This window comes from Arachis stenosperma, chromosome 4 (assembly GCF_014773155.1).
Source record: "Arachis stenosperma cultivar V10309 chromosome 4, arast.V10309.gnm1.PFL2, whole genome shotgun sequence".
Taxonomy (NCBI): Eukaryota; Viridiplantae; Streptophyta; class Magnoliopsida; order Fabales; family Fabaceae; genus Arachis; species Arachis stenosperma.
In genome coordinates this window covers 74,376,513-74,401,981 of record NC_080380.1, presented here as the reverse complement: position 1 = coordinate 74,401,981, position 25,469 = coordinate 74,376,513, and the positions used below count along the sequence as shown (strand labels likewise).

Below are 25,469 nucleotides of genomic sequence, written 5' to 3'. Positions count from 1 at the left end.
TTTAGATCTTTTGATCACTTTGGGAGGCTGGCCATTCGGCCATGCCTAGACCTTGTTCTTATGTATTTTCAACGGTGGAGTTTCTACATACCATAGATTAAGGTGTGGAGCTCTGCTGTACCTCGAGTATTAATGCAATTACTATTGTTCTTCTATTCAATTCCGCTTGTTCTTTGTCCAAGATATCACTTGTTCTTCAACTTGATGAATGTGATGATCCGTGACACTCATCATCATTCTCACCTATGAACGTGTGACTGACAACCACCTCCGTTCTACCTTAGATTGGGTGAATATCTCTTGGATTCCTGATACACGATGCATGGTTGATCGCCTGACAACCGAGTGCTCGCCTGACAAACGAGCCAGCCATTCCGTGAGATCAGAGTCTTCGTGGTATAGGCAAGAACTGATGGCGGCATTCAAGAGAATCCGGAAGGTCTAACCTTGTATGTGGTATTCTGAGTAGGATTCAATGATTGAATGACTGTGACGTGCTTCAAACTCCTGAGGGCGGGGCGTTAGTGACAGACGCAAAAGAATCACTGGATTCTATTCCGGCCTGATCGAGAACCGACAGATGGATAGCCGTGCCGTGACAGGGTGCGTTGAACATTTCCACTCGCGTAAGGTTTATTACTTGGACGACCCAGTGCACTTGCTGGTTAGTTGTGCAAAGTTGTGTTTATGCCATGGTATTGAGCACCAAGTCTTTGGGGCCATTACTAGGGATTATTTGAGTTGTGAAAAGTAGCGATCACAATTTTGCACACCAAGTTTTTGGCGCCGTTGCCGGGGATTGTTTCGTGTATGGACAACTGACGGTTCATCTTGTTGCTTAGATTAGGTATTTTTTTTTCAGAGTTCTTAAGAATGAATTCTAGAGTTTCATGATGATCTGTTGAAGTCTGGCTGGCTGTGAAGCCATGTCTAATCTTGTTGGACCGAGGTTTCAACTGATCATCACAAGAGCTTGATGATTTCTATCAATCTTGCTATTGGAGCAATGATCTGCTAAGGCTTGGCTGGCCATTGGCCATGTCTAGTGTTTTGGACCGAAGCTTTCTTTGAAAGCTTAGCTGGCTGTGAAGCCATGTCTAATTCCTGGACCGGAGTCTTAGACTAACATTGCAATGATTCCTGGAATCCAAATTGAGAATTCTGAAACCTTCATTTTCTATTTTCATATAATTTTCGAAAAAATCCAAAAAAATTTCAAAATCATAAAAACCAAAAATATTTTATGTTTCTTGTTTGAGTCTAATGTCTAATTTTATGTTTGGTGTCTTGCATGCATTGTTTATTTGATCTTGGTTCTATTTTCAAGTCAATAGTACAGGGAACTAAAGATTCAGAACATGCAGTAGAGGAATTACACAGAAAAAGCTGGGCGTTCAAAACGCCCAGTGAAGAAGGACAGACTGGCGTTTAAACGCCAGCCAGGGTGCCTGGTTGGGCGTTTAATGCCCAAAAAGGTAGTGCATTGGGCGTTAAACGCCAGAATGTGCACCATTCTGGGCGTTTAACGCCAGGATGGCACAAGGGGGAGGATTTTGTTTTCAAAATCAATTTTTTTTAAGTTTTCAAAGTTTTTCAAAATCAAATCTTTTTCAAATCATATTTTCAATCATATGTTTTCAAAATCAATTTCTTTCCTTTTTCAAAGATACTTGCTATCAATTAATGATTTGATTCAACATTTCAAGTATGTTGCCTTTTCTGTTGAGAAAGGTTTAATGTTTGAATCATATCTTTTCTTGTTAGCCAAGTCATTAATTTTAAAATCAAATCTTTTTAAAATTGTTTTCAAATCATATCTTTTCAATCATATCTTTTTAAAACCATAACTTCTCAATCAAATCTTTTAATCACATCTTTTTCAAAATAGTTTTTCAAATCATATCTATTTGATTTCTAATTTCAAAATCTTTTTCAAAAATCACTTGATTTCTTTCCCACTCTTGGTTTTCGAAAATCAACTAAAGTTTTTCAAAATGTTTTCAAAATCTTTTTTATTAATTTTCGAAAATTTCTTCCTCTCTTCTCACATCCTTCTATTTATGGAGTACCACTCCTCCTCAATGCACAATTCGAACTATATCCCACTAAGTTCGAATTTTCTACTTCTTCCTTCTGATTTTCTGTTCCTCTGACACCTCAAGGAATCTCTATACTGTGACATAGAGGATTCCATATTTTCTTGTTTTCTTCTCTTTCATATGAGCAGGAACAAATACAAAGGCATTCTTGTTGAAGCTGACCCTGAACCTGAAAGGACCTTGAAGCGAAAGCTAAGAGAAGCTAAAGCACAATTCTCTATAGAGGACCTGACAGAAATCTTCAAAGAAGAAGAACCCATGGCAGCCGAAAACAACAACAATACCAACAATGCAAGGAAGGTGCTGGGTGATTTTACTGCACCTACTCCCGACTTCAATGGGAGAAGCATCTCTATCCCTGCCATTGGAGCAAACAACTTTGAGCTTAAGCCTCAATTAGTTTCTCTAATGCAACAGAATTGCAAGTTTCATGGACTTCCATTGGAAGATCCTCATCAGTTCTTAGCTGAGTTCTTGCAAATCTGTGACATTGTCAAGACTAATGGGGTTGACCCTGAGGTCTACAGACTTATGCTATTCCCTTTTGCTGTAAGAGACAGAGCTAGAATATGGTTGGACTTACAACCTAAAGACAGCCTGAACTCTTGGGAAAAGCTAGTCAATGCCTTCTTGGCAAAGTTCTTTCCACCTCAAAAATTGAGTAAGCTTAGAGTGGAAGTCCAAACCTTCAGACAGAAGAAAGGTGAGTCCCTCTATGAAGCTTGGGAAAGATACAAACAATTAATCAGAAAATGTCCTTCTGACATGCTTTCTGAATGGAGCATCATAGGTATTTTCTATGATGGTCTGTCTGAACTATCCAAGATGTCTTTGGATAGCTCTGTTGGAGGATCTCTTCATCTGAAGAAGACGCCTGCAGAAGCTCAAGAGCTAATTGAAATGGTTGCAAATAACCAATTCATGTACACTTCTGAAAGGAATCCTGTGAACAATGGGACTAATCAGAAGAAAGGAGTTCTTGAGATTGATACTCTGAATGCCATATTGGCTCAGAATAAGATATTGACTCAACAAGTCAATTTGATTTCTCAAAGTCTGTCTGGAACGCAAAATGCACCAAGCAGTACTAAGGATGCTTCATCTGAGGAAGAAGCTTATGATCCTGAGAACCCTTCAATGGAAGAGGTGAATTACCTAGGAGAACCCTATGGAAACACTTATAATTCTTCATGGAGAAATCATCCAAATTTCTCATGGAAGAATCAAGAGAGACCTCAACAAGGTTTCAACAACAATAATGGTGGAAGAAACAGGTTTAGCAATGGCAAGCCTTTTCCATCATCTTCTCAGCAACAGACAGAGAATTCTAAGCAGAACCACTCTGACTTAGCAACCATGGTCTCTGATCTAATCAAAACCACTCAAAGTTTCATGACTGAAACAAGGTCCTCCATTAGGAATTTGGAGGCACAAGTGGGACAGCTGAGCAAGAAAGTTACTGAACTCCCTCCTAGTACTCTTCCAAGCAATACAGAAGAAAATCCAAAAGGAGAGTGCAAGGCCATCAACATGGTCGAATTTGTAGAGGAAGGAGAGGCAGTGAACGCCACTGAGGAAGACCTCACTGGGCATGCACTAGCCTCCACTAAGTTCCCTAATGAGGAACCATGGGAATCTGAGGCTCAAAATGAGACCATAGAGATTCCATTGGACTTACTTCTGCCTTTCATAAGCTCTGATGAGTATTCTTCCTCTGAAGAGGATGAGTATGTCACTGAAGAGCAAGTTGCTAAATACCTTGGAGCAATCATGAAGCTAAATGACAAGTTATTTGGTAATGAGACTTGGGAGGATGAACCCCCTTTGCTCACCAAAGAACTGGATGACTTGTCTAGGCAGAAATTACCTCAAAAGAGACAAGATCCTGGGAAGTTTTCCATACCTTGTACCATAGGCACCATGACCTTCAAGAAGGCTCTGTGTGACTTAGGGTCAAGTGTAAACCTCATGCCTCTCTCTGTAATGGAGAAGCTAGGGATCTTTGAAGTGCAAGCTGCAAGAATCTCACTAGAGATGGCAGACAATTCAAGAAAACAATCTTATGGACTTGTAGAGGATGTTTTGGTGAAGATTGAAGACCATTACATCCCTGGTGATTTCATAGTCCTAGAGACTGGGAAGTGCATGGATGAATCCATCATCCTTGGCAGACCCTTCCTAGCCACAGCAAAGGCTGTGATTGATGTTGATGGAGGTGAACTGATCATTCAAGTGAATGAAGAATCCTTTGTGTTTAAGGCTCAAGGATATCCCTCTGTCACCATGGAGAGGAAGCATGAAGAGCTTCTCTCAACTCAGAGTCAAACAGAGCCCCCACAGTCAAACTCTAAGTTTGGTGTTGGGAGGCCACAACCAAACTCTAAGTTTGGTGTTGAACCCCCACATTCAAACTCTAAGTTTGGTGTTGGGAGGTTCCAACATTGCTCTGAGAAAATATGAGGCTCCATGAGAGCCATCTGTCAAGCTACTGACATTAAAGAAGCGCTTGTTGGGAGGCAACCCAATGTTATATTTTATTTTTCTTTGTTATTTTATGTTTTTTGTAGGTTAATGATCATGAGAAGTCACAAAAACAATTGAAAAAGCAAAAACAGAATAAAAAATTGAAAGAAAAATAGCACACCCTGGAGGAAGGCCTTGCTGGCGTTTAAACGCCAGTAAGAGTAGCAGTTGGGCGTTTAACGCCCAGTCTGGCACCATTCTGGGCGTTTAACGCCAGAAAGGGGCACCAGACTGGCGTTAAACGCCAGGAAAGGGCAAGAACCTGGCGTTAAACGCCAGAAATGGGCACCAGCCCGGCGTTTAACGCCAGAATTGGCTCAAAACGCAAATTTGCATGCCATTTGGTGCAGGGATGACTTTTCCTTGACACCTCAGGATCTGTGGACCCCACAGGATCCCCACCAACCCCACCACCCTCTTTATTCTTCACCCATTCACCAATCACCTCAACACCTCTTCCCCAAAAACCCTTCACCTATCAAATCCCATCTTTCTCTTCACCACTCACATCCATCCTTCATAAAACCCCACCTACCTCACCCTTCAAATTCAAACCACTTTCCCTCCCAAACCCACCCCTACATGACCGAACCATGAGCCCCCCTCTCCTATATAAACCCTTCTTCACTCCTTCATTTTCACACAACCTAAACACCACTTCTCCCCCTCTTTGGCCGAACACAAAGCCATTCCCTTCTTCGTCATTTCTTCTTCTTCTACTCTCTTCTTTCCTCTTTTGCTCGAGGACGAGCAAACCTTTTAAGTTTGGTATGGTAAAAGCATTGCTTTTTGTTTTTCCATAACCATTTATGGCATCCAAGGCCAGAGAAACCTCTAGAAAGAGGAAAGGGAAGGCAAAAGCTTCTACCTCCGAGTCATGGGAGATGGAGAGATTCATCTCAAGGGTGCATCAAGACCACTTATATGAAGTTGTGGCCATGAAGAAGGGTCAACTTTGATCAAAGGTTGGACCAAGTCCTCATAAACATTTGTGAAGAGGGCGCTCAATGGAAGAGAAACTCAAGAGGGAAGCCGGTTCAACTGAGAAGGCATGACCTCAAGCTCATCACTAAGAAAAGGATGGAGCAAACAAGAGACCCCTCTCATCATGAGATCCCTGAGATGCCTCAAGGGATGCACTTTCCTCCACAAGACTATTGGGAGTAAATTAACACCTCCCTAGGAGAATTGAGTTCCAACATGGGACAACTAAGGGTGGAGCATCAAGAACATTCTATCCTCCTCCATGAAATTAGAGAAGATCAAAGAATCATGAGAGAGGAGCAACAAAGGCAAGGAAGAGACATTGAGGAGCTCAAGCACTCCATAATACCTTCAAAAGGAAGAACAAGCCGCCATCACTAAGGTGGACCCGTTCTTTAATCCCCTTGTTCTTTATGTTTCTGTTTTTCGAAAATTTATGCTTATGTTTGTCCATGTTTGTGTCTTATGATCATTAGTGTCTTAGTGTCTATGCCTTAAAGTTATGAATGTCCTATGAATCCATCACCTTTCTTAAAAGAAAACTGTTTTTATCACAAAAGAACAAGAAGTACAGGATTTCAAATTCATCTTTAAAACTAGCTTAATTAGTTTGATGTGGTGACAATACTTTTTGTTTTCTGAATGTATGCTTGAACAGTGCATATGTCTTTTGAATTTGTTGTTCATGAATGTTAAAATTGTTGGCTCTTGAAAGAATGATGAAAAAAGAGACATGTTACTGAGGATCTGAAAAATCATAAAAATGATTCTTGAAGCAAGAAAAAGCAGTGAATACAAAAAAAAAAAAAGAGAAAGAGAAAAACGAAGAAGAAAAAAAAAGGGGGAGAAAGAAAAAGAAAAGAAAAAGAAAGAAATAAAGTTGTGATCCAAGGCAAAAGGAGTGTGCTTAAGAACCCTGGACACCTCTAATTGGGGACATTAGCAAAGCTGTGTCACAATCTGAAAAGGTTCACCCAATTATGTGTCTGTGGCATGTATGTATCCGGTGGTAATACTGGAAGACAGAGTGCTTTGGGCCACGGCCAAGACTTAATAAGTAGCTGTGTTCAAGAATCATCATACTTAACTAGGAGAATCAATAACACTATCTGGATTCTGAGTTCCTAAAGAAGCCAATCATTCTGAATTTCAAAGGATAAAGTGAGATGCCAAAACTGTTCGGAGGCAAAAAGCTACTAGTCCCGCTCATCTAATTTGGAGCTAAGTTTCATTGATAATTTGGAGTCTATAGTATATTCTCTTCTTTTTATCTTATTTGATTTTCAGTTGCTTGGGGACAAGCAACAATTTAAGTTTGGTGTTGTGATGAGCGGATAATTTATACGCTTTTTGGCATTGTTTTTAGTATGTTTTTAGTATGATCTAGTTAGTTTTTAGTATATTTTTATTAGTTTTTAGTTAAAATTCACTTTTCTGGACTTTACTATGAGTTTGTGTGTTTTTCTGTGATTTCAGGTATTTTCTGGCTGAAATTGAGGGACCTGAGCAAAAATCTGATTCAGAGACTGAAAAGGACTGCAGATGCTGTTGGATTCTGACCTCCCTACACTCGAAGTGGATTTTCTGGAGCTACAGAAGCCCAATTGGCGCGCTCTCAACGGCGTTGGAAAGTAGACATCCTGGGCTTTCGAGCAATATATGATAGTCCATACTTTGCCCAAGATTTGATGGCCCAAACCGGCGTTCAAAGTCACCCTCAGAATTTCCAGCGTTAAACGCCGGAACTGGCACAAGAATGGGAGTTAAACGCCCAAACTGGCACCAAAGCTGGCGTTTAACTCCAAGGGAAGTCTCTACACGAAAATGCTTCAATGCTCAGCCCAAGCACACACCAAGTGGGCCCGGAAGTGGATTTTTATGTCATTTACTCATCTCTGTACACCTTAGGCTACTAGTTATCTATAAGTAGGACCTTTTACTATTGTATTTTCATCTTCTGATCTTTGGAATCTTTTGATCTTTAGATCTTTTGATCACTTTGGGAGGCTGGCCATTCGGCGATGCCTAGACCTTGTTCTTATGTATTTTCAACGGTAGAGTTTCTACACACCATAGATTAAGGTGTGGAGCTCTGCTGTACCTCGAGTATTAATGCAATTACTATTGTTCTTCTATTCAATTCCGCTTGTTCTTTGTCCAAGATATCACTTGTTCTTCAACTTGATGAATGTGATGATCCGTGACACTCATCATCATTCTCACCTATGAACGTGTGACTGACAACCACCTCCGTTCTACCTTAGATTGGGTGAATATCTCTTGGATTCCTGATACACGATGCATGGTTGATTGCCTGACAACCGAGTGCTCGCCTGACAAACGAGCCAGCCATTCCGTGAGATCAGAGTCTTCGTGGTATAGGCAAGAACTGATGGCGGCATTAAACAGAATCCGGAAGGTCTAACCTTGTCTGTGGTATTCTGAGTAGGATTCAATGATTGAATGACTGTGATGTGCTTCAAACTCCTGAGGGCGGGGCGTTAGTGACAGACGCAAAAGAATCACTGGATTCTATTCCGGCCTGATCGAGAACCGACAGATGGATAGCCGTGCCGTGACAGGGTGCGTTGAACATTTCCACTGAGAGGATGGGAGGTAGCCACTGACAACGGTGAAACCCTTGCATAAGCTTGCCATGGAAAGGAGTAAGAAGGATTGGATGAAGACAGTAGGAAAGCAGAGAGACGGAAGGGACAAGCATCTTCATACGCTTATCTGAAGCTCTCACCAATGATATACATAAGTATCTCTATCTTTATCTTTATGTTTTATTCATATATCATCTATACCCATTTGAGTCTGCCTAACTAAGATTTACAAGGTGACCATAGCTTGCTTTATACCAACAATCTCCGTGGGATCGACCCTTACTCGCGTAAGGTTTATTACTTGGACGACCCAGTGCACTTGCTGGTTAGTTGTGCAAAGTTGTGTTTATGCCATGGTATTGAGCACCAAGTCTTTGGGGCCATTACTAGGGATTATTTAAGTTGTGAAAAGTAGCGATCACAATTTCGCACACCAAGTTTTTGGCGCTGTTGCCGGGGATTGTTTCATGTATGGACAACTGACGGTTCATCTTGTTGCTTAGATTAGGTATTTTTTTTTCAGAGTTCTTAAGAATGAATTCTAGAGTTTCATGATGATCTGTTGAAGTCTGGCTGGCTGTGAAGCCATGTCTAATCTTGTTGGACCGAGGTTTCAACTGATCATCACAAGAGCTTGATGATTTCTATCAATCTTGCTATTGGAGCAATGATCTGCTAAGGCTTGGCTGGCCATTGGCCATGTCTAGTGTTTTGGACCGAAGCTTTCTTTGAAAGCTTGGCTGGCTGTGAAGCCATGTCTAATTCTTGGACCGGAGTCTTAGACTAACATTGCAATGATTCCTGGAATCCAAATTGAGAATTCTGAAACCTTCATTTTCTATTTTCATATAATTTTCGAAAAAATCCAAAAAAATTTCAAAATCATAAAAACCAAAAATATTTTATGTTTCTTGTTTGAGTCTAGTGTCTAATTTTAAGTTTGGTGTCTTGCATGCATTGTTTATTTGATCTTGGTTCTATTTTCAAGTCAATAGTACAGGGAACTGAAGATTCAGAACATGCAGCAGAGGAATTACACAGAAAAAGCTGGGCGTTCAAAACGCCCAGTGAAGAAGGACAGACTGGCGTTTAAACGCCAGCCAGGGTGCCTGGTTGGGCGTTTAACGCCCAAAAAGGTAGTGCATTGGGCGTTAAACGCCAGAATGTGCACCATTCTGGGCGTTTAACGCCAGGATGGCACAAGGGGGAGGATTTTGTTTTCAAAATCAATTTTTTTTAAGTTTTCAAAGTTTTTCAAAATCAAATCTTTTTCAAATCATATCTTTTCAATCATATGTTTTCAAAATCAATTTCTTTCCTTTTTCAAAGATACTTGCTATCAATTAATGATTTGATTCAACATTTCAAGTATGTTGCCTTTTCTGTTGAGAAAGGTTTAATGTTTGAATCATATCTTTTCTTGTTAGCTAAGTCAATAATTTTAAAATCAAATCTTTTTAAAATTGTTTTCAAATCATATCTTTTCAATCATATCTTTTTAAAACCATAACTTCTCAATCAAATCTTTTTAATCACATCTTTTTCAAAATAGTTTTTCAAATCATATCTATTTGATTTCTAATTTCAAAATCTTTTTCAAAAATCACTTGATTTCTTTCCCACTCTTGGTTTTCGAAAATCAACTAAAGTTTTTCAAAATGTTTTCAAAATCTTTTTTATTAATTTTCGAAAATTTCTTCCTCTCTTCTCACATCCTTCTATTTATGGAGTACCACTCCTCCTCAATGCACAATTCGAACTATATCCCACTAAGTTCGAATTTTCTACTTCTTCCTTCTGATTTTCTATTCCTCTGACACCTCAAGGAATCTCTATACTGTGACATAGATGATTCCATATTTTCTTGTTTTCTTCTCTTTCATATGAGCAGGAACAAAGACAAAGGCATTCTTGTTGAAGCTGACCCTGAACCTGAAAGGACCTTGAAGCGAAAGCTAACAGAAGCTAAAGCACAATTCTCTATAGAGGACCTGACAGAAATCTTCAAAGAAGAAGAACCCATGGCAGCCGAAAACAACAACAATACCAACAATGCAAGGAAGGTGCTGGGTGACTTTACTACACCTACTCCCGACTTCTATGCGAGAAGCATCTCTATCCCTGCCATTGGAGCAAACAACTTTGAGCTTAAGCCTCAATTAGTTTCTCTAATGCAACAGAATTGCAAGTTTCATGGACTTCCATTGGAAGATCCTCATCAGTTCTTAGCTGAGTTCTTGTAAATCTGTGACACTGTCAAGACTAATGGGGTTGACCCTGAGGTCTACAGACTTATGCTATTCCCTTTTGCTGTAAGAGACAAAGCTAGAATATGGTTGGACTTACAACCTAAAGACAGCCTGAACTCTCGGGAAAAGCTAGTCAATGCCTTCTTGGCAAAGTTCTTTCCACCTCAAAAATTGAGTAAGCTTAGAGTGGAAGTCCAAACCTTCCGACAGAAGGAAGGTGAGTCCCTCTATGAAGCTTGGGAAAGATACAAATAATTAATCAGAAAATGTCCTTCTGACATGCTTTCTGAATGGAGCATCATAGGTATTTTCTATGATGGTCTGTCTGAACTATCCAAGATGTCTTTGGATAGCTCTGCTGGAGGATCTCTTCATCTGAAGAAGACGCCTGCAGAAGCTCAAGAGCTAATTGAAATGGTTGCAAATAACCAATTCATGTACACTTCTGAAAGGAATCCTGTGAACAATGGGACTAATCAGAAGAAAGGAGTTCTTGAGATTGATACTCTGAATGCCATATTGGCTCAGAATAAGATATTGACTCAACAAGTCAATTTGATTTCTCAAAGTCTGTCTGGAATTCAAAATGCACCAAGCAGTACTAAGGATGCTTCATCTGAGGAAGAAGCTTATGATCCTGAGAACCCTTCAATGGAAGAGGTGAATTACCTAGGAGAACCCTATGGAAACACTTATAATTCTTCATGGAGAAATCATCCAAATTTCTCATGGAAGAATCAAGAGAGACCTCAACAAGGTTTCAACAACAATAATGGTGGAAGAAACAGGTTTAGCAATGGCAAGCCTTTTCCATCATCTTCTCAGCAACAGACAGAGAATTCTAAGCAGAACCACTCTGACTTAGCAACCATGGTCTCTGATCTAATCAAAACCACTCAAAGTTTCATGACTGAAACAAGGTCCTCCATTAGGAATTTGGAGGCACAAGTGGGACAGCTGAGCAAGAAAGTTACTGAACTCCCTCCTAGTACTCTTCCAAGCAATACAGAAGAAAATCCAAAAGGAGAGTGCAAGGCCATCAACATGGCCGAATTTGGAGAGGAAGGAGAGGCAGTGAACGCCACTGAGGAAGACCTCACTGGGCGTGCACTAGCCTCCACTGAGTTCCCTAATGAGGAACCATGGGAATCTGAGGCTCAAAATGAGACCATAGAGATTCCATTGGACTTACTTCTGCCTTTCATGAGCTCTGATGAGTATTCTTCCTCTGAAGAGGATGAGTATGTCATTGAAGAGCAAGTTGCTAAATACCTTGGAGCAATCATGAAGCTAAATGACAAGTTATTTGGTAATGAGACTTGGGAGGATGAACCCCCTTTGCTCACCAAAGAACTGGATGACTTGTCTAGGCAGAAATTACCTCAAAAATGACAAGATCCTGGGAAGTTTTCCATACCTTGTACCATAGGCACCATGACCTTCAAGAAGGCTCTGTGTGACTTAGGGTCAAGTGTAAACCTCATGCCTCTCTCTGTAATGGAGAAGCTAGGGATCTTTGAGGTGCAAGCTGCAAGAATCTCACTAGAGATGGCAGACAATTCAAGAAAACAATCTTATGGGCTTGTAGAGGATGTTTTGGTGAAGATTGAAGACCATTACATCCCTGCTGATTTCATAGTCCTAGAGACTAGGAAGTGCATGGATGAATCCATCATCCTTGGCAGACCCTTCCTAGCCACAGCAAAGGCTGTGATTGATGTTGATGGAGGTGAACTGATCATTCAAGTGAATGAAGAATCCTTTGTGTTTAAGGCTCAAGGATATCCCTCTGTCACCATGGAGAGGAAGCATGAAGAGCTTCTCTCAACTCAGAGTCAAACAGAGCCCCCACAGTCAAACTCTAAGTTTGGTGTTGGGATGCCACAACCAAACTCTAAGTTTGGTGTTGAACCCCCACATTCAAACTCTAAGTTTGGTGTTGGGAGGTTCCAACATTGCTCTGAGAAAATATGAGGCTCCATGAGAGCCATCTGTCAAGCTACTGACATTAAAGAAGCGCTTGTTGGGAGGCAACCCAATGTTATATTTTATTTTTCTTTGTTATTTTATGTTTTTTGTAGGTTAATGATCATGAGAAGTCACAAAAACAATTGAAAAAGCAAAAACAGAATGAAAAACAGAAAGAAAAACAGCACACCCTGGAGGAAGGCCTTGCTGGCGTTTAAACGCCAGTAAGAGTAGCAGTTGGGCGTTTAACGCCCAGTCTGGCACCATTCTGGGCGTTTAACGCCAGAAAGGGGCACCAGACTGGCGTTAAACGCCAGGAAAGGGCAAGAACCTGGCGTTAAACGCCAGAAATGGGCACCAGCCCGGCGTTTAACGCCAGAATTGGCTCAAAACACAAATTTGCATGCCATTTGGTGCAGGGATGACTTTTCCTTGACACCTCAGGATCTGTGGACCCCACAGGATCCCCACCAACCCCACCACCCTCTTTCTTCTTCACCCATTCACCAATCACCTCAACACCTCTTCCTCAAAAACCCTTCACCTATCAAATCCCATCTTTCTCTTCACCACTCACATCCATCCTTCATAAAACCCCACCTACCTCACCCTTCAAATTGAAACCACTTTTCCTCCCAAACCCACCCCTACATGACCGAACCATGAGCCCCCCTCTCCTATATAAACCCTTCTTCACTCCTTCATTTTCACACAACCTAAACACCACTTCTCCCGCTCTTTGGCCGAACACAAAGCCATTCCCTTCTTCCTCATTTCTTCTTCTTCTACTACTCTCTTCTTTCCTCTTTTGCTCGAGGACGAGCAAACCTTTTAAGTTTGGTGTGGTAAAAGCATTGCTTTTTGTTTTTCCATAACCATTTATGGCATCCAAGGCCGGAGAAACCTCTAGAAAGAGGAAAGGGAAGGCAAAAGCTTCCACCTCCGAGTCATGGGAGATGGAGAGATTCATCTCAAGGGTGCATCAAGACCACTTATATGAAGTTGTGGCCATGAAGAAGGGTCAACTTTGATCAAAGGTTGGACCAAGTCCTCATAAACATTTGTGAAGAGGGCGCTCAATGGAAGAGAAACTCAAGAGGGAAGCCGGTTCAACTGAGAAGGCATAACCTCAAGCTCATCACTAAGAAAAGGATGGAGCAAACAAGAGACCCCTCTCATCATGAGATCCCTGAGATGCCTCAAGGGATGCACTTTCCTCCACAAGACTATTGGGAGTAAATTAACACCTCCCTAGGAGAATTGAGTTCCAACATGGGACAACTAAGGGTGGAGCATCAAGAACATTCCATCCTCCTCCATGAAATTAGAGAAGATCAAAGAATCATGAGAGAGGAGCAACAAAGGCAAGGAAGAGACATTGAGGAGCTCAAGCACTCCATAAGACCTTCAAAAGGAAGAACAAGCCGCCATCACTAAGGTGGACCCGTTCTCTAATCCCCTTGTTCTTTATGTTTCTGTTTTTCGAAAATTTATGCTTATGTTTGTCCATGTTTGTGTCTTATGATCATTAGTGTCTTAGTGTCTATGCCTTAAAGTTATGAATGTCCTATGAATCCATCACCTTTCTTAAAAGAAAACTGTTTTTATCACAAAAGAACAAGAAGTACAGGATTTCAAATTCATCTTTAAAACTAGCTTAATTAGTTTGATGTGGTGACAATACTTTTTGTTTTCTGAATGTATGCTTGAACAGTGCATATGTCTTTTGAATTTGTTGTTCATGAATGTTAAAATTGTTGGCTCTTGAAAGAATGATGAAAAAGGAGACATGTTACTGAGGATCTGAAAAATCATAAAAATGATTCTTGAAGCAAGAAAAAGCAGTGAATACAAAAAAAAAAAAAAGAGAAAGAGAAAAACGAAGAAGAAAAAAAAAGGGGGAGAAAGAAAAGAAAAGAAAAGAAAGAAATAAAGTTGTGATCCAAGGCAAAAAGAGTGTGCTTAAGAACCTTGGACACCTCTAATTGGGGACTTTAGCAAAGCTGAGTCACAATCTGAAAAGGTTCACCCAATTATGTGTCTGTGGCATGTATGTATCCGGTGGTAATACTGGAAGACAGAGTGCTTTGGGCCACGGCCAAGACTTAATAAGTAGCTGTGTTCAAGAATTATCATACTTAACTAGGAGAATCAATAACACTATCTGGATTCTGAGTTCCTAAAGAAGCCAATCATTCTGAATTTCAAAGGATAAAGTGAGATGCCAAAACTGTTCGGAGGCAAAAAGCTACTAGTCCCGCTCATCTAATTTGGAGCTAAGTTTCATTGATAATTTGGAGTCTATAGTATATTCTCTTCTTTTTATCTTATTTGATTTTCAGTTGCTTGGGGACAAGCAACAATTTAAGTTTGGTGTTGTGATGAGCGGATAATTTATACGCTTTTTGGCATTATTTTTAGTATGTTTTTAGTATGATCTAGTTAGTTTTTAGTATATTTTTATTAGTTTTTAGTTAAAATTCACTTTTCTGGACTTTACTATGAGTTTGTGTGTTTTTCTGTGATTTCAGGTATTTTCTGGCTGAAATTGAGGGACCTGAGCAAAAATCTGATTCAAAGACTGAAAAGGACTGCAGATGCTGTTGGATTCTGACCTCCCTACACTCGAAGTGGATTTTATGGAGCTGCAGAATCTCAATTGGCGGGATCTCAACGGCGTTGGAAAGTAGACATCCTGGGCTTTCGAGCAATATATGATAGTCCATACTTTGCCCAAGATTTGATGGCCCAAACCGCCGTTCAAAGTCACCCTCAGAATTTCCAGCGTTAAACGCCGGAACTGGCACAAGAATGGGAGTTAAACGCCCAAACTGGCACCAAAGCTGGCGTTTAACTCCAAGGGAAGTCTCTACACGAAAATGCTTCAATGCTCAGCCCAAGCACACACCAAGTGGGCCCGGAAGTGGATTTTTATGTCATTTACTCATCTCTGTACACCTTAGGCTACTAGTTATCTATAAGTAGGACCTTTTACTATTGTATTTTCATCTTCTGATCTTTGGAATCTTTTGATCTTTAGATCTTTTGATCACTTTGGGAGGCTGGCCATTCGGCGATGCCTAGACCTTGTTCTTATGTATTTTCAACGGTGGAGTTTCTACACAACATAGATTAAGGTGTGGAGCTCTGCTGTACCTCGAGTATTAATGCAATTACTATTGTTCTTCTATTCAATTCCGCTTGTTCTTTGTCCAAGATATCACTTGTTCTTCAACTTGATGAATGTGATGATCCGTGACACTCATCATCATTCTCACCTATGAACGTGTGACTGACAACCACCTCCGTTCTACCTTAGATTGGGTGAATATCTCTTGGATTCCTGATACACGATGCATGGTTGATCGCCTGACAACCGAGTGCTCGCCTGACAAACGAGCCAGCCATTCCGTGAGATCAGAGTCTTCGTGGTATAGGCAAGAACTGATGGCGGCATTCAAGAGAATCCGGAAGGTCTAACCTTGTCTGTGGTATTCTGAGTAGGATTCAATGATTGAATGACTGTGACGTGCTTCAAACTCCTGAGGGCGGGGCGTTAGTGACAGACGCAAAAGAATCACTGGATTCTATTCCGGCCTGATCGAGAACCGACAGATGGATAGCCGTGCCGTGACAGGGTGCGTTGAACATTTCCACTGAGAGGATGGGAGGTAGCCACTGACAATGGTGAAACCCTTGCATAAGCTTGCCATGGAAAGGAGTAAGAAGGATTGGATGAAGACAGTAGGAAAGCAGAGAGACGGAAGGGACAAGCATCTTCATACGCTTATCTGAAGCTCTCACCAATGATATATATAAGTATCTCTATCTTTATCTTTATGTTTTATTCATATATCATCTATACCCATTTGAGTCTGCCTGACTAAGATTTACAAGGTGACCATAGCTTGCTTCATACCAACAATCTCCGTGGGATCGACCCTTACTCGCGTAAGGTTTATTACTTGGACGACCCAGTGCACTTGCTGGTTAGTTGTGCAAAGTTGTGTTTATGCCATGGTATTGAGCACCAAGTCTTTGGGGCCATTACTAGGGATTATTTGAGTTGTGAAAAGTAGCGATCACAATTTCGCACACCGGTCATAAATGCTACTGCTTCTTGGATGGATATTCAGGTTATAATCAAATTGCAGTAGATCCCCAGGATCAAGAGAAAACAACATTCACAAGTCCATCCGGAGTATTTGCATACAGAAGGATGCCATTTGGCCTGTGCAATGCACCTGCAACCTTTCAAAGGAGCATACTCTCTATTTTCTCTGATATGGTGGAAAAATTTTTGGAAGTCTTCATGGATGACTTTTCAGTATTTGGAGACACATTCAGCTCCTGTCTTGACCATCTAGCACTTGTTCTAAAGAGGTGCCAAGAGACTAACCTAGTTTTAAACTGGGAAAAATGTCACTTTATGGTGACTGAAGGAATTGTCGTTGGGCACAAAATTTCGAACAAGGGAATAGAGGTGGATCAAGCTAAGGTAGAGGTAATTGAAAAATTACCACCACCTGCCAATGTTAAGGCAATCAAAAGCTTTCTTGGACATGCAGGATTCTATAGGAGGTTTATAAAAGATTTTTCAAAAATTGCAAAACCTCTGAGTAATCTGCTAGCTGCTGACACACCATTTATCTTTGATAAGGAGTGTCTGCATGCATTTGAGACTCTGAAAGCTAAGCTGGTCGCAGCACCAGTCATCTCTGCACCAGATTGGACATTACCATTTGAACTAATGTGTGATGCCAGTGACCATGCCATTGGTGCAGTGTTGGGACAAGGGCATGACAAGCTTCTGCACGTCATTTATTATGCCAGTCGTGTTTTAAATGACGCACAGAAGAACTACACAACCACAGAAAAAGAGTTACTTGCAGTGGTTTATGCCATTGACAAGTTCAGATCTTACTTAGTAGGATCAAAAGTGATTGTGTACATTGACCATGCTGCTCTTAAATATCTACTCACAAAGTAGGATTCAAAATCCAGACTCATAAGATGGGTGTTGCTTCTGCAAGAGTTTGATATAGAAATAAGAGACAGAAAAGGGACAGAGAACCAAGTAGCAGATCACCTGTCCCGAATAGAACCAGTAGAAGGGGCGTCCCTCCCTCTTACTAAGATCTCTGAAAACTTCCCGGATGAGAAATTCTTTGCCATCCAGGAAGTACCATGGTTTGCAGACATTGCAAACTATAAAGCTGTGAGATTCATACCCAAAGAGTATAGTAGGCAACAATCAAAGAAATTGATCACGGATGCAAAATACTATCTTTGGGATAAACCATATCTCTTCAAGAGATGTGCAGACGGAGTAATCCATAGATGTGTGCCTAAAGAAGAAGTACAGAAGATCCTATGGCATTGCCATGGATCACAATATGAAGGACATTTTGGAAGTGAGCGAACAGCCAAAAGAGTCCTCTAATGTGGCTTCTATTGGCCTACTCTCCATAAAGACTACCGAGAGTTTACACTTAATTGTGACAGTTGCCAAAGATCTAGCAATCTACCTTACAGCTATGCCATGCCTCAACAAGGGATCTTGGAGATTGAGTTGTTTGATGTATGGGGTATTGACTTCATGGGGCCTTTCCCACCATCATACTCAAACACTTATATTCTGGTGGTAGTTGATTATGTATCCAAATGGGTGGAAGCTATTGCAACACCCACTAATGATACTAAGACTGTGCTGAAATTCCTCTAAAAACATATCTTCAGTAGATTTGGTGTCCCTAGAGTACTAATCAGTGATGGGGCACCCATTTCTGCAATAAACAGCTTTTCTTTGCTATGGTTAGATATGGAGTTAGCCACAGGGTGGCAACTCCATATCATCCACAGACAAATGGGCAAGCTGAAGTCTCTAATAGAGAATTTAAAAGAATCCTGGAACGAACTGTGATTAATCGTAGAAGGGATTGGGCAAGAAGCTTGGATGATGCTCTGTAGGCATACAGAATAGCATTCAAGACTCCTATAGGGACCTCTCCATACCAGCTTATGTATGGAAAAGCATGTCACTTGCCAGTGGAACTAGAACATAAGGCCTACTGGGTAACCAGATTCCTAAATCTTGATGCCAAGTTAGCTGGAGAAAAACGATTGCTCCAGTTAAATGAGCTAGAGAAATTCAGACTCAATGCTTTCGACAATGCAAGAATTTACAAAGAGAAAGCAAAAAGATGGCATGATAAGAAGCTGTCATCCAGAGTCTTTGAGCCAGGGCAGAAAGTTCTGCTGTTTAATTCCAAGCTTAGATTATTCCCCGGGAAATTGAAATCCCGGTGGAGAGGACCATATGTGATTACAAGTGTGTCACCATATGGTATTGTAGAGCTTCAGGATAATGATTCTAACAAAAAGTTCATTGTTAATAGACAGAGAGTCAAACATTATCTTGAAAGCAATTTTGAGCAAGAATGCTCAAAACTGAGACTTGATTAAAGCTCAGTAATAGTCCAACTAAAGAAAATAAAGAAGCACTTGCTGGGAGGCAACCCAGCCATTAACAAAGCTTATTTGTTAATTAATTGAATTTTACAGTTCATAGTAATTATCTTCAAGGTAAATTAGCAATTGCATGAGTTCACAGAGTTACAGAAGGATTCAGAGGATAAAACAGCAAAAAGAAGCTCACTGGTGCGAAAAAGCCAATAAGAGCTGTTTTGGGCGTCAAACGCCCAAAAGTAAACGCCCAGTAGAGATAGCCATCTGGGCGTTAAACACCAGAAAGAAGCATCTTCTGGGCATTTAACGCCATATTTACAGCATCCTGGGTGTTCAGAAAAACGCCCAGTGACAAAGGAGTTTCTGGCGTTTAATGCCAGCCAAAAGCAACAGTTGGGCGTTAAACGCCCAGGAGAAGCTACAAATGGGCGTTAAATGTCCAAAACATGCAGCGTTTGGGCGTTTAACGCCAGGATTGTGGGGAGGAGGTAAATTCGTGATTTCTTGCATGAACATGTTACAAACTCTCATCTTTCAACTTCAATTCCAAAAATTTTTTAATCCTAATTTTTCAAATCCTTTTTCAAAGATATCAAATGTATCTTAATTCTTAAACACAAATCCATTTCAAATCCTCTCCAACTTCTTTTCAAATCTTCTTCAAAACTCAATTATTTTTTTAAATTCTTCTCAAATTTTTTAAAATTCATCATATCTTCTTTTCAAAATTCAGATTTATCTTTTTCAAATATCTTTCATAACTTTTCAATTTTAAATTACATCTTTTTTCTATCATCCTTATCTTTTACAAATCATATCTTCTATCTTATCTTTTTCAAATTTTTGAAAACCCACTCCCCCTTCCCTTTAAATCCACGTTCGGCATTCCTCCTCTCCTCCACAATTCAAACTTGGCTCTCCTTCTATCCCTCTCCTTCCTTTTCTTTTGCTTGAGGACAAGCAAACCTCTTAGTTTTGTGTGTTTATCCGTGATCACTAAACCAATACCCACTAAGATCATGGCTCCTAAGGGAAAACAAACCACTCCAAGAGGCAAGAAAGAGAATATTCCAAAACCACTTTGGAATAAAGGGAAGTTCTTAACCAAAGAACGTTTAGACCATTACTACAAAATAATGGGTCTAAGGTCAGTGATCCCGGAAGTTAAATTTGATCTGAAAGAAGACGAATATTCGGAGATCCAAAAGCAAATTCAAAATAAGAGTTGGGAAATCCTAGCTAATTGGTGCACAAAATTGAAAATCACACTTCTTGACAATTCCGCACAACTAACCAGCAAGTGCACTGGGTCGTCCAAGTAGTACCTTACGTGAGTAAGGGTCGATCCTATGGAGATTATTGGTTTGAAGCAAGCTATGTTTATTTTATTATTCTTAGTCAGGATATCAATCAAAATTATCAATGGGAATTATTAGATTGGAAAAATAAAAGAGAATAAAATCGTTACTTGTTGTGCAATAATGGGGAATATGTTGGAGTTTTGGAGATGCTTTGTCCTTTGAATTTCTGCAATGTAATATTCAACTCAATTGTTTGTAAAGCCCGTCTACGACAAGCTGTATGTAGGGTGTCACCATTGTTAGTGGCTACCTCCCATCCTCTCAGTGAAAACGGTCCAGATGCTCTGTCACAACACGGCTAATCAGCTATTGGTTCTCGATCATGTTGGAATAGGATCCATTGATCCTTTTGCGTTTGTCATCACGCCCAGCAATCGCGAGTTTGAAGCTCGTCACAGCCATTCAATCCTTGAATCCTACTCGGAATACTACAGACAAGGTTTAGACTTTCCGGATCCTCAAGAGTGGCCGCCATCAATTCTAGCTTATACCACGAAGATTCTGATTAAGGAATCTAAGAGAAGCTCATTCAATCTGATGTAGAACGGAGGTGTTTGTCAGGCACACGTTCATGAGTTGAGGAAGGTGATGAGTGTCACGGATCATCACCTTCTCCATAATTAAGCACGAATGAACATCTTAGATAGGAACATACAAACGTTTGAGTGGAGAAATAGAAACAATTGCATTAATTCATCGAGACGCTGCAGAGCTCCTCACCCCCAACAATGGAGTTTAGAGACTCATGCCGTCAAAGTGTATAAAATTCAGATCTAAAAAATGTCATGAGGTGCAAAGTAAATCTCTAAAAGTTGTTTAAATAGTAAACTAGTAACCTAGGTTTACAGAAAATGAGTAAACTATGATAGATAGTGCAGAAATCCACTTATGGGGCCCACTTGGTGTGTGCTGGGGCTGAGACTTAAGCTTCTCACGTACCTGGGGCTGTTTTGGGGGTTCAACGCCAGGTTGTAACCTGTTTCTGGCGTTGAACTCCAGCTTGTAACCTGTTTCTGGCGCTGGACGCCAGACAGCAGCATGATACTGGCATTGAACGCCAGTTTACGTCATCTATCTTCGCGCAAAGTATGGACTATTATATATTGCTGGAAAGCCCTGGATGTCTACTTTCCAAAGCCGTTGAGAGCGCGCCAATTGGACTCTTGTAACTCCAGAAAATCCATTTCGAGTGCAGGGAGGTCAGAATCCAGCAGCATCAGCAGTCCTTTTTCAGCCTAACTCAGATTTTTGCTCAGCTCCCTCAATTTCAGCTAGAAAATACCTGAAATCACAGAAAAACACACAAACTCATAGTAAAGTCCAGAAATATGATTTTTGCCTAAAAACTAATAATATTCTACTAAAAACTAATTAAAACATGCTAAAATCTACATGAAATTACCCCCAAAAAGCGTATAAAATATCCGATCATCACAACACCAAACTTAAACTGTTGCTTGTCCCCAAGCAACAAGATGAATAAAATAGGATAAAAAGAATTTAAGGAGTAATAAAATCTCCGAGTTTTAAGTGAAGCTCAGATTCTAATTTAGATGAGTGGGGCTAGTAACTCTTTGTTTCTGAACAGTTTTGGCATCTCCCTTTATCCTTTGAAATGCAGAATGATTGGCATCCATAGGAACTCAGAATTCAGATAGTATTATTGATTCTCCTAGTGTAGTATGTTGATTCTTGAACACAGTTACTTTATGAGTCTTGGTCGTGGCCCTAAGCACTTTGTTTTCCAGTATTACCACCGGATACATAAATGCCACAGACACATGACTGGGTGAACCTTTTCAGATTGTGACTCAGCTTTGCTAAAGTCCCCAGTTAGAGGTGTCCAGAGCTCTTAAGCACACTCTTTTTGTTTTGGATCACGACTTTAACCACTCAGTCTCAAGCTTTTTACTTGGACCTGCATGCCACAAGCACATGGTTAGGGACAGCTTGATTTAGCCGCTTAGGCCTGGATTTACTTCCTTGGGCCCTCCTATCCATTAATGCTCAAAGCCTTGGATCCTTTTTACCCTTGCCTTTTGGTTTTAAGGGCTATTGGCTTTTTCTGCTTACTTTTTCTTTCTCTCTTTTTTCTTTTTTTTCTTTTTTTTACTGCTTTTTCTTATTTCAAGAATCAATTTCATGATTTTTCAGATCATCAATAACATTTCTCTTGTTCATCATTCTTTCAAGAGCCAACAATTTTAACATTCATAAAATTCAATATCAAAAATATGCACTGTTCAAGCATTCATTCAGAAGACAAAAAGTATTGCCACCACATATAAATAATTAGAATTTTCCTTATTAAGAACTCGAAAAAAATTAAATTGCCTCTTTATTCTACAAATCTACTATTTTATTCATGTTTGATGATGATGAGAAAAAATAAATTATAACTTAATTGGAAATAAAACCAAAATAGACATGCTAATTACTACTACTCCTATATAACTTCTAAGGTAAATTTCTATAATAATACTATCACAGAGTTAAAGCTTAAAATTAGAACTTAACAACCTGTATTTTGGGAAGTGGATGTTCCTCTAGTCTGTGGGGTGCTTGGTCCTTTAAGGAATAGCTTCTGACGCTTTAGTTCCTTCAGTTCACATCCTTGCTCTTCCTGTTCCCTTAGGTGCCATGATCTTGATGAGTTTTAGCTCAGTGATCATGGCAAATCACACCAAACTTAGAGGTTTGCTTGTCCTCAAGCAAAAGAAAGGAAAGGAGAGGAATAGAGGGAAGGGCAATTTCGAAATCCAAAAGATATGATGAGTTGAAAAAGATTTGAAAAAGATTTGGATTGGAAAAATATTTGTGTTTATGAATTAAGATACATTTGACATTTTTGAAAAAGGGATTTTAGAAATTAGTGTTTTTAGAAATTAGGATTAAAATTTTTTTGGAATTGAAGGATGATATTTTAAAACATGTTTATGCAAGAAATTATGAATTGAAACATAAAAATTAGAAAATTTGTGAAGAAAAACGAATTTTACCTCCTCCCCACCATCCTGGCATTAAACGCCCAACTGCTGCATGTTTTGGGCGTTTAACGCCCAATTGTTGCTTCTCTTGGGCGTTCAACGCCCAGCTGATGCTTTTTTCTGGCGTTGAACGCCAGGAAGTCCTTTGTCACTGGGCGTTTTTCTGAACGCCCACGACGCTGTCAATCTGGCGTTAAACGCCCATAAGGTGCTTCTTTCTGGCGTTCAACACCCAGAAGATGCTCTTTTCTGGCGTTTAACGCCCAGATGGCTACCCTTACTGGCGTTGAATGCCTAGTGGGTGCTTCTTTTGGGCGTTCAACGCCCAAAACGTTTCTTACTGGCTTTTTCATGCCAGTGAGCTTCTAAATTTCCCTGTAACTCTGTGAATTCAATCAATTGCTATTTTACCTTTTGAAGATACTCTGACATATATCTGTAAAAATCAATTAATTAGCAGAAACAAAAAAAATTAAATTTTGTGAATGGCTGGGTTGCCTCCCAGCAAGCGCTTCTTTAATGTCGTTAGCTGAACTATTACTGAGCTTTTAATCAAGTCTCAGTTTTGAGCATTCTTGCTCAAAATTGCTTTCAAGATAATGTTTAACTCTCTGTCCATTAACAATGAACTTTTTGTTAGATTCATTATCTTGAAGCTCTACGTATCCATATGGTGATACACTTGTAATCACATATGGACCTCTCCACCGGGATTTTAATTTCCCGGGGAATAATTTGAGCCTAGAATTAAATAGCAGAACTTTCTGCCCCGGCTCAAAGACTCTGGATGACAATTTCTTATCATGCCATCTTTTCGCTTTCTCTTTGTAAAGTTTTGCATTCTCGAAAGAATTGAATCTAAATTCCTCTAGCTCATTTAACTGGAGCAATCGTTTTTCTCCAGCTAACTTGGCATCAAGGTTTAGGAATCTGGTTGCCCAGTAGGCCTTGTGTTTCAGTTCCACTGGCAAGTGACATGCCTTTCCATACACAAGCTGCTATGGGGAGGTCCCTATAGGGGTCTTGAATGCTGTTCTGTATGCCCACAGAGCATCATCCAAGCTTCTTGCCCAATCCCTTCTACGGTTAATTACAGTCCGTTCCAGGATTCTTTTGAGTTCTCTATTTGAGACTTCAGCTTGCCCATTAGTCTGTGGGTGATATAGAGTAGCTACCCTGTGGCTAACTCCATAATGAACCAAAGCAGAGTAAAGTTGTTTATTGCAGAAATGAGTGCCCCCATCACTGATTAATACTCTAGTGGTACCAAATCTGCTGAAGATGCGTTTCTGGAGGAATTTTAACACTGTTTTAGTGTCATTAGTAGGTGTTGCAATAGCCTCCACCCATTTGGATACATAATCCACTGCCACCAGAATATAAGTGTTTGAGTATGATGGTGGGAAAGGTCCCATGAAGTCAATACTCCATACATCAAACAACTCAATCTCCAAGATCCCTTGTTGAGGCATGGCATAGCTGTGAGGCAGATTGCTAGATCTTTGGCAACTATCACAATTATGTACAAACACTCGGGAATCTTTATAGAGAGTAGGCCAATAGAAGCCACATTGGAGGACTCTTGTGGCTGTTTGCTCACTTCCAAAATGTCCTCCATACTGTGATCCATGGCAGTGCCATAGGATCTTCTGTGCTTCTTCCTTAGGCACACATCTACGGATTACTCCGTCTGCACATCTCTTGAAGAGATATGGTTCATCCCAAAGATAGTACTTTGCATCTGTGATCAATTTCTTTGATTGCTGCCTACTGTACTCTTTGGGTATGAACCTTACTGCCTTGTAGTTTGTAATATCTGTAAACCATGGCACTTCCTGGATCGCAAAGAGTTGCTCATCCGGAAAGGTTTTAGAGATCTCAGTAAGAGGGAGGGACGCCCCTTCTACTGGTTCTATTCGGGACAGGTGATCTGCTACCTGATTCTCTGTCCCTTTTCTGTCTCTTATTTCTATATCAAACTCTTGCAGAAGCAACACCCATCTTATAAGTCTGGGTTTTGAATCCTGCTTTGTGAGTAGATATTTAAGAGCAGCATGATCAGTGTACACAATCACTTTTGATCCTACTAAATAGGATCTGAATTTGTCAATGGCGTAAACCACTGCGAGTAGCTCTTTTTCTGTGGTTGTGTAATTCTTCTGTGCGTCATTTAGAACACGGCTGGCATAGTAAATGACGTGCAGAAGCTTGTCATGTCTTT

General features: G+C 40.2%; 2 non-coding genes across 2 annotated transcripts; both read right to left on the bottom strand.

Moving 5' to 3' along the window:
* Window positions 1–2,762: 2,762 nt before the first annotated feature.
* On the bottom strand, window positions 2,763–2,870 carry LOC130977963 (small nucleolar RNA R71). The gene has a single exon (XR_009085630.1). It is a non-coding gene; the product is annotated as a small nucleolar RNA R71 (small nucleolar RNA).
* Window positions 2,871–10,641: 7,771 nt separating this feature from the next.
* Window positions 10,642–10,749, bottom strand: LOC130977376 (small nucleolar RNA R71). The gene has a single exon (XR_009085069.1). It is a non-coding gene; the product is annotated as a small nucleolar RNA R71 (small nucleolar RNA).
* Between the last annotated feature and the right edge of the window lie 14,720 nt (window positions 10,750–25,469).